The sequence below is a fragment of the Mauremys mutica genome, chromosome 5, assembly GCF_020497125.1.
Source record: "Mauremys mutica isolate MM-2020 ecotype Southern chromosome 5, ASM2049712v1, whole genome shotgun sequence".
Classification (NCBI taxonomy): Eukaryota; Metazoa; Chordata; order Testudines; family Geoemydidae; genus Mauremys; species Mauremys mutica.
Window position 1 is genome coordinate 5,405,688 of NC_059076.1, and position 8,260 is coordinate 5,413,947.

Genomic DNA, 8,260 nt, shown 5'->3' on the forward strand with positions numbered 1-8,260 from the left:
CAGAAGCCTGCTTACACAGGCGCTAGGACCATGACTGCCGCTAAATCAGGGGTTGTCAACCCATTTACCATTCTGGGCCACATATGCAGCTCTGTGTTATGTGGGCCGCATCCAGATTATATACTACCTTTATGGCCCTGAGGATGTCACATGGGCCGCAGCTGTGTGCTGATTGGGCTGCAAGATTGAGAACCACTGCCCTATGAAGAACTTGCTGCTGAAACTAGTTTAAAAATATTAATAATTTAAAGGGACACAGCCAAGGGGGCTTAGACTTTGATTTATCTTTGCAGTTGTCTATAACTTGGTAGGGAACATCCTCCAGATTCTAAATATATCATCACTTGACTGCTGTTATTACAGAAGTGAGGAGAAACATGATTTGATAGAGGTACTTTGCAAATTACACACTTGGCTTTATCTTGCTATAGCATTTTTTTCATTTCTGAGAAGATCCATCATTTTATTATGATTCACAGATTTTGAATGTGTTAATTAGAAGCAATGGACTTAAACTGCAGCAAGGGAGGTTTAGGTTGGACATTAGGAAAAAGTTCCTAACTGTCAGGGTGGTTAAACACTGGAATAAATTGCCTAGGGAGGTTGTGGAATCTCCATCTCTGGAGATATTTAAGAGTAGATTAGATAAATGTCTATGTGAGATGGTCTAGACAGTATTCGGTCCTGCCATGAGAGCAGGGGACTGGACTCGATGACCTCTCGAGGTCCCTTCCAGTCCGAGTCTATGAATCTATGAATTTGTAATGATGTCTCTTATCTGATCTATGAATGCAATGTTATTAAGTTGTATTTGATGGTTTGGGCATTCTGAGTGCTTAAATAGCCTTAACTACCTGATGGGCTGGTTGGGTTATATGTAATCAGAAAGGTTGCTGTCTTTTAAATGAGCACTAAGGTCCTGTTCAATCTCAGGCCATGCAAAATTGGCTATGAACTCATCGGCAATGTTGTGTCTGCTTTGAATGTGCCTTGTCTGAGAGGTTTGTCAGATTCACATTGGAAATTTCTAAAGAATTGTAGAGACTGGCATATCCTGGCATGACGACTATTGCTTTATCTGATATCCTTCCCGCCTTTTACATAAACAGTAGAGGCACTCTAAGCCGTGCCCTTCCCCACCGAAGAATTAGCCATGTTGGGTATGTTAGGGAGTTTCAGTCACCCTTGCCTGGAGCAACAAAAGCTGCCAGTGATGGCAGGGGCTGGGTGCAGCCATATAGGGCTATGCCCCCTCCCTAGAGAGTCCCTGCAGTTTCAGGCACTCACTAACATAAGACTGCATCCCTGGCTCTTCGGGTTTTTTCTCTTTCCCAGGCTTTTGTACTGAGCCTGACTGAGGTGTATCTAGGCAGAGTGGCAGAAGCAGATTGGCTGGTGCACCAGGATAGAAGGAGGGATAGTTTGGCGAGGGAAGAAAATAGTTACTAACAAGACCTGTTCCTAACATCACCCTGAACCTTTTGCTCATCCCTTGTCTATTTAGGTTGGAATTTGAAAGGGAGTTAGATGCCCAAGTCTCACTGAAATTTGGGCACTGAACTCCCATAGGCTCCTTTGGAAATCCCATCTTATACCACAGCACAGCATCTGGCCAAGTGTGTGTACAGCGCACAGCACATTCAGGATGCTGCTGGAAACATCCCAAGCAGGCTGTTTGCTCTCAGTTTAAATGCGTCTTTGCACACAGAAAGGGAAGGAATTGTTCAGAGTGGTGGCTAAGCTGGGAAGTTGCTAGCCAGCAAGAGCTGTGTGCATCATTGCAATAGGACCCAAGTCTTGTAGCCCCCCCAGATAACCCCCATTGATGCCAAAGAGGGCTACCACCACAGCATTGGCTTCCTGCAGGACGGAGCACTTAGTGCTGAGGTGCACGCGTAGATTTTGATAGTAATACTAGCTGCTCTCTCAGAAGCAGGGTGGATTTAATTTAAATCAAATCGAAGACTTGATTTAATCATGGATTTCTACATAAAAGTGCACTCTTGTTGATTGTTTTAACCGTAATACATATTCTTCACAACTCAGAAGTCGATGTAGGTTTCATTTTTAGAAGGTACACACTATACATTATTAAAGTGATTTATTTTGAAAACTTTTCAGATTAGTTTTACAGCTATATCAGAAAATGAATGATTGTTTGGTTGTTTCATTTACCAAAGGTAATTGAAGCAGATATTTATGAAGTCATTGGGAGGGGAACTATGTCCAGTTCAACAGGTTAATCATTAATATTTGGAGGATTTTCTTGCCAGGCTGTATTAGGAGGAGACCTTTACCAGACAGACATTTAAATTGTTTTATTTAACTAAAACAACGTTATGTATTCTGGACTTTTTTCTTCTACAGCAAACATAGTATTTTAACAAGACAAGCATATGAATTTTTGAATTTAGTTAAACATTCAAGTTTTTTTTAAATCAGGTTTGTTTTTGTTAACATTGTTTTTAACTAAAATAGTTAAATTAAAAAAAAAAATTAAATTGACTAGGTCAGGCAGGTCAACAAGAGAAACTTAAAATATTGGCTTCTGTAGCTAACTCAGTCGTCTTCACCTTCATTTTCCTGTTTGTTTTTCTTTTCCAGATTATGAACAAGCTTTCCTGCTTTTTCAGGTCCCAAATGATTTCTCAGTTTAGAATGAATTAGTTCAAAGGAAGAAAATATTCTTTCTACACTGGCAGAAGAAGCCACTGCTGTTAAAAGTGAGATTATCACTTCAACAGTCTCTGAATCCAAGTGCTTAAGTGACTTCCACCAGTTCACTGGTATGACTTTCTTTAAAACATCATCAGCAAACATATATTTCTTGAATGGTTCTTATTCCCAAACTGCTGCCATTATAGGTTTTCCTTTCTAGTGAGAGAATGGTATGGTAGATCTCAAATCAGTGAAGGCTACACTCAGAAAGACCTCAAGACTTCTGGAATATGCTGCTTAAACAGTTTCACTTCTGTTTCTACTGCCTATCCCCGCATTCTCACATTTATCTCGAGACGACTTCTTGTCCAGACCTATTCTGCCCCCAACAATCTTCTATTTATTGAACTTTTTGAAACTTTGCACTTTTAGAGAGAACAAGGGATTGACTCTGTGTACACAAATTTGCAGAGGGACAATAGGGTTGAGGTCTGTTATTTCTCATCTCTATATATTATTTATTTAAAAACATTTTTGCTGTTAACAAACATGTTACCTCTGGAGACACAAATCCACAGTTTGAACACTGCAAAGCTAAGCATCTCTGCTGGTACCTTCTAGACTGAGCACTGAGTCCCATTGGGTAGATAGAAAGGTTAACCTAAATAATCTGTACAGAAGCCCCTGGAACCCCATAAGACAGAAGCCTCTGGAACCCCATGAACTATTGGAACTCATTTACAAAACTTTTCTTAAACATTACATGAATATATTGTCTCATACTATAGAATTAGAATTTATAATCCCTATTCTGTGATGAGATATCTTTGAGCTATAATGTATCCTAATTAAAACTATCTTTAGATAGGTTTTTTCCTCAAAAAGCATTTTATCAAAAAAAAATCAGATTTAAATAAAAAAAATCTGATCTTTTTTTAAATAAATGATTTTTATCCACCCTGCTGAAAAGTGACGAAATGCAGGGTGGAATGCTGCGACCCTACCAGCCACAGGTAGCTCTTAATCAAGACCATTCCTGAAACCCTGTGTTGTTCGCTCTGCCTGAAGTGTTGCTAGTTTGGTTTCCCCTAGTGGAGAATTCACTTCACAGTCTGGGGCTGTGGCGGTGCTGACTCTATAGGGGTCTGTCGGCTGGAGACCCTGTGCTGGAAATGGCACATTACATAGAGATGAAGATAAATTTAATGTTCTGTTCACATTTTTTTCTGAGCCAGGTAAGTGCCTCAGTCACGGAGCTGCCTAGGCTCGGGCCGCAAGGCTGACATGATGCAACCTGTCTGGCAGGGTGGAATGCAGACGTAGCGAATCGAGAAGGAGAGAAGGTAAAAGGGAGGTTAGGGAAAAGAGGAGGCTAGCGGGGAGAGCTTAGAAGACAGCACACATACGTTGTCACCAAGCCAGAGAGTGCATCTGCATTGGGGACTTTCAGGGCAGCTGCCATTGGCTTAGCACTGGTGTCACCATGTTGTCCAGAGGGTATAGTCACCAGCAAATAGCAATCAGCCAGCTTGAGGGTGGGACATGGCTTGTAATCAGCATGTGCAATGGGGCTGTTGGGACAACACAGGAAAGGTTGGGGGTGGGGGCAGCATGCTTAGCCAAGGTCTTCCCTGGCCACCTGGACTCGAACCCCCTGTGAATGCGGGGGCAGAGAAGCCAGTTTGCTCCCTGTGGCATGGCTCTGGCTGTAACCCACCATTCCTGCTAGCCAACACACAGGATTGTTAGAGGGGCCTGACTAGGAGAAACCCAGCGCCACTAAGAGTAACTGACTGCGTTGTGGGGCCAGGAAGGCGTTTTCGAGGCTCAGTCATTACATGGATGGGTTCTCCCGATGAGCTGCCTGTTGCATTTTTCCTTCAAGAGGCCTGTAGAGGTGAATGAGAGCACGGAGCCGCTCTGGGCCACTTAATGTTCCAGGATTCGAAGGTTGATGACTTGGGGCTAGAGGCAAAAAGGGGCTTAGGTGCCTAAACCCAAGAATCAGGCCCCATAGGGGTTCACAAAACCCCTGCTCAGCTGCCACTAAACCCTGTTGATTCCTAAACTCTCTTGGCACCTACATTTTTTGCTGTAAAATTTCTCTAGGTGCCTATGTTTCTGCCTCTGAGCATGCAGCCTGACAGCCTTTCAGTCCCAGAGCACTGCATGACCCAGGAAAAAGTAGGCATTCCCCTGCCTAAGGTCTTGAGGGCAGGGCTTGAGCCAGGATGTGCGCTCAGCGCTCACAATCACGCTGGATCGCGCCCATAGTAAAGCTTACAGAAAACAGGTAGGTGAGGACCACCTCCTTCCTAACCATTAGCCCTGTGGCTGGGGGCCTCACCAGGGATGAGGGCAACCTGCCTGCTTCATCAGGTGGCAAATCCCCGTTCAAATCTCTTCTCCTTCACAGGTTGAGGGGGGACTTGAACCAGCAGGTGCCCCACATCCCAGCTGAGTGCCCTAGCAGCTGGGCTACTAATTCTGAGGGAGGTTTTCTTCCACACTTCCCCCTCTGAAAATCTGGTGGCTAAACCTTCACTTCACAAAATGTTACAATACTGTTGGGAAATAAGTAATACCTGTGTGCACACGTGAGTAGGTAGCTAACAATATCAGTGGAGCAGGCTAGTGCATGTCGAATGCCACCAGGCTAAAGGTTAAAATGGTTTACATCGCTCCTAGATACGGTCAAGTGATTCCTTCATTTGAAAATGCCCACATCTTTCGGCAGCATGTAGCCTGCAGAGTGACAGATTTTGGCTTTGCTCCCGGCTGACCTATTCATCAGAAGATCAGAGGGGACGCAGAAGCCGCTTTCTGTACGTGTTTTTACACAGTTCCGTGCCACAGGGCCAAAGAGGGACGGTGGAGGCTTCATGTAACAGCCTGGCTATGCTCAAGCGGCTGCTCACTAGATTTAGCTGAGCCAGCCACTGGACCACCATGTAATAAATCTGTGCCCAGGGATTGCTTGTTTGCTTCACGTTGGAGAGACATGAGGCTGTAGGGTTTGCCCTTTATAAATAACACACTGATTCTCCCTACTGGAGCAGCAGTTCTTCATCACTGTGATGTAAAGTAACATGCTCTCTCCATCAATCTGGGGTTTGACAAAAACCCTTCTTCTCTGAGCTCTGTAGCTGGACCTTAGCAGGTGCTGGGTGCTCAGCACTTTTAAAAAATCAGATTACTTATTTATTCAGGAGCATAAATGAGCAAGGAGCTGAAATTGTAGGCTCTGATTTTTTTAAATCTTGGCTTTTCACCTGTAAGTGAACATAGGTCTTGCTAGTGTATAATGTAGGGCTGTCAATTAATCATAGTTAACTCGCGATTAACGCAAAAAAATTTATCGCAATTAAAAAAATTAACCGTGATTAATCACCGTTTTAATCGCACCATTAAACAAGAGCCTACCAATTGAAATGTATTAAATATTTTGGATGTTTTCCTACATTTTCATATACAGGAACTCCTCACTTAACATTGTAGTTATGTTCCTGAACAATGCAACTTTAAGCGAAATGATGTTAAGTGAATCCAATTTCCCCATAAGAATTAATGTAAATGAGGGGGTTAGGGTCCAGGGACATTTTTTTCATCAGACCAAAAAACACACACACACAAAATAATTTTTAAACAAACAATTTAATACTGGTACACAGCGATGATGATTGTGAAGCTTGGTTCAGGTGGAGGAGTCAGCGGGAGGGATATTTCCCAGGAAATGCCTTACTGCTAAATGAACTAGCAATTGACTGAGCCCTGAAGGGTTAACTCTCACAGCACTCTACAAGGCAGCAGGAAAGGAGGGAGGGCAGACAGAGACACACACCCTGTGTGTGAGAGAATAAATGCGCATTTACAGGAGATAATGCTGCCCTCTTCTTATTTACAGTGTCACCAGAAAGTGAGGACAGGCATTTGCATGGCACAAGGTATTTACATGTCAGATATGCTAAACATTTGTATGCCCCTTCCTGCTTCGGCCTCCATTCCGGAGGACATGCTTCCATGCTGCGGATGCTCATTAAAAAATAATGCATTAATTACTTAGCGACTGAACTCCTTGGGGGAGAATTGTACATCCCCTGCTCTGTTTTACCCATATTCTGCCATATATTTCATGTTATAGCAGTCTCGGATGATATCCCAGTACATTTTGTTCATTTTAAGAACACTTTCACTGCAGATGTCACAAAACGCAAAGAAGGTATCAATGTGAGCTACAGCACTTGACCCAAGGTTTAAGAATCTGAAGTACCTTCCAAAATCTGAGAGGGATGAGGTGTGGAGCATGCTTTCAGAAGTCTTAAAAGAGCAATGCTCCGATGCAGAAACTACAGAACCCAAACCACCAAAAAAGAAAATCAACCTTCGGCTGGTGGCATCTGACTTAGATTATGAAAATGAACATGCATCAGTTTGCACTGTTTTCGATGGTTTTCGAGTAGAACCCATCATCAACATGGACGCATTTCCCATGGAATGGTGGTTGAAGCATGAGCATCTGGCATGTAAATATCTTGCGATGCCAGCTACAACAGTGCCATGCACTTTCTGGTGACATTGTAAACAAGAAGCGGGCAGCATTATCTCCTGGAAATGTAAACAAAAAGACGGTTACTCACCTTTGTAACTGTTGTTCTTCGAGATGTGTTGTTCATATCCATTCCAATTAGGTGTGCACGCACCGCGTGCACGTTCGTCGGAAGATTTTTACCCTAGCAATCCCCGGTGGGTCGGCTGGGTGCCCCCTGGAGTGGCGCCGCCATGGCGCCGGATATATACCCCTGCCGACCCGACCGCTCCTCAGTTCCTTCTTGCCGGCTACTCCGACAGTGGGGAAGGAGGGCGGGTGTGGAATGGATAGGAGCAACACACCTCAAAGAACAACAGTTACAAAGGTGAGTAACCGTCTTTTCTTCTTCGAGTGCTTGCTCATATCCATTCCAGTTAGGTGATTCCCAAGCCTTACCTAGGCGGTGGGGTCAGAGTGAGATGTTGCAGAGTGTAAGACTGCGGAGCCAAAGGCTGCGTCATCCCTGGACTGTTGAACCAGGGCATAGTGAGAGGCGAAGGTATGGACTGAGGACCAGGTAGCTGCGCGACATATCTCCTGGATGGGCACGGGAGCCAGGAAAGCAGCAGATGAGGCTTGAGCCCTGGTAGAGTGGGCAGTGAGGTGGCTCGACGGAACATGAGCCAAGTCGTAACAGGTGCGGATGCACGATGTCACCCAGGATGAAATCCTCTGTGAGGAAACGGGCAGGCCCTTCGTACGCTCTGCCACCGCGACGAAGAGTTGGGGGGTTCTGCGGAAGGGCTTTGTCCGCTCGATGTAAAAAGCGAGTGCCCTACGGACGTCTAGGGAGTGCAGTTGTTGCTCTCTACGTGATGAATGTGGCTTCGGGAAGAAGACCGGAAGGAAGATCTCCTGGTTAACATGGAAGGCCGATACCACTTTGGGGAGAAAGGCCGGGTGTAGTCGCAACTGCACCTTGTCCTTGTGGAACACCGTATAAGGAGGGTCCGCCGTGAGAGCCCGAAGCTAGGAAACTCGTCTTGCCGATGTGATGGGCACGAGGAAGGCGGT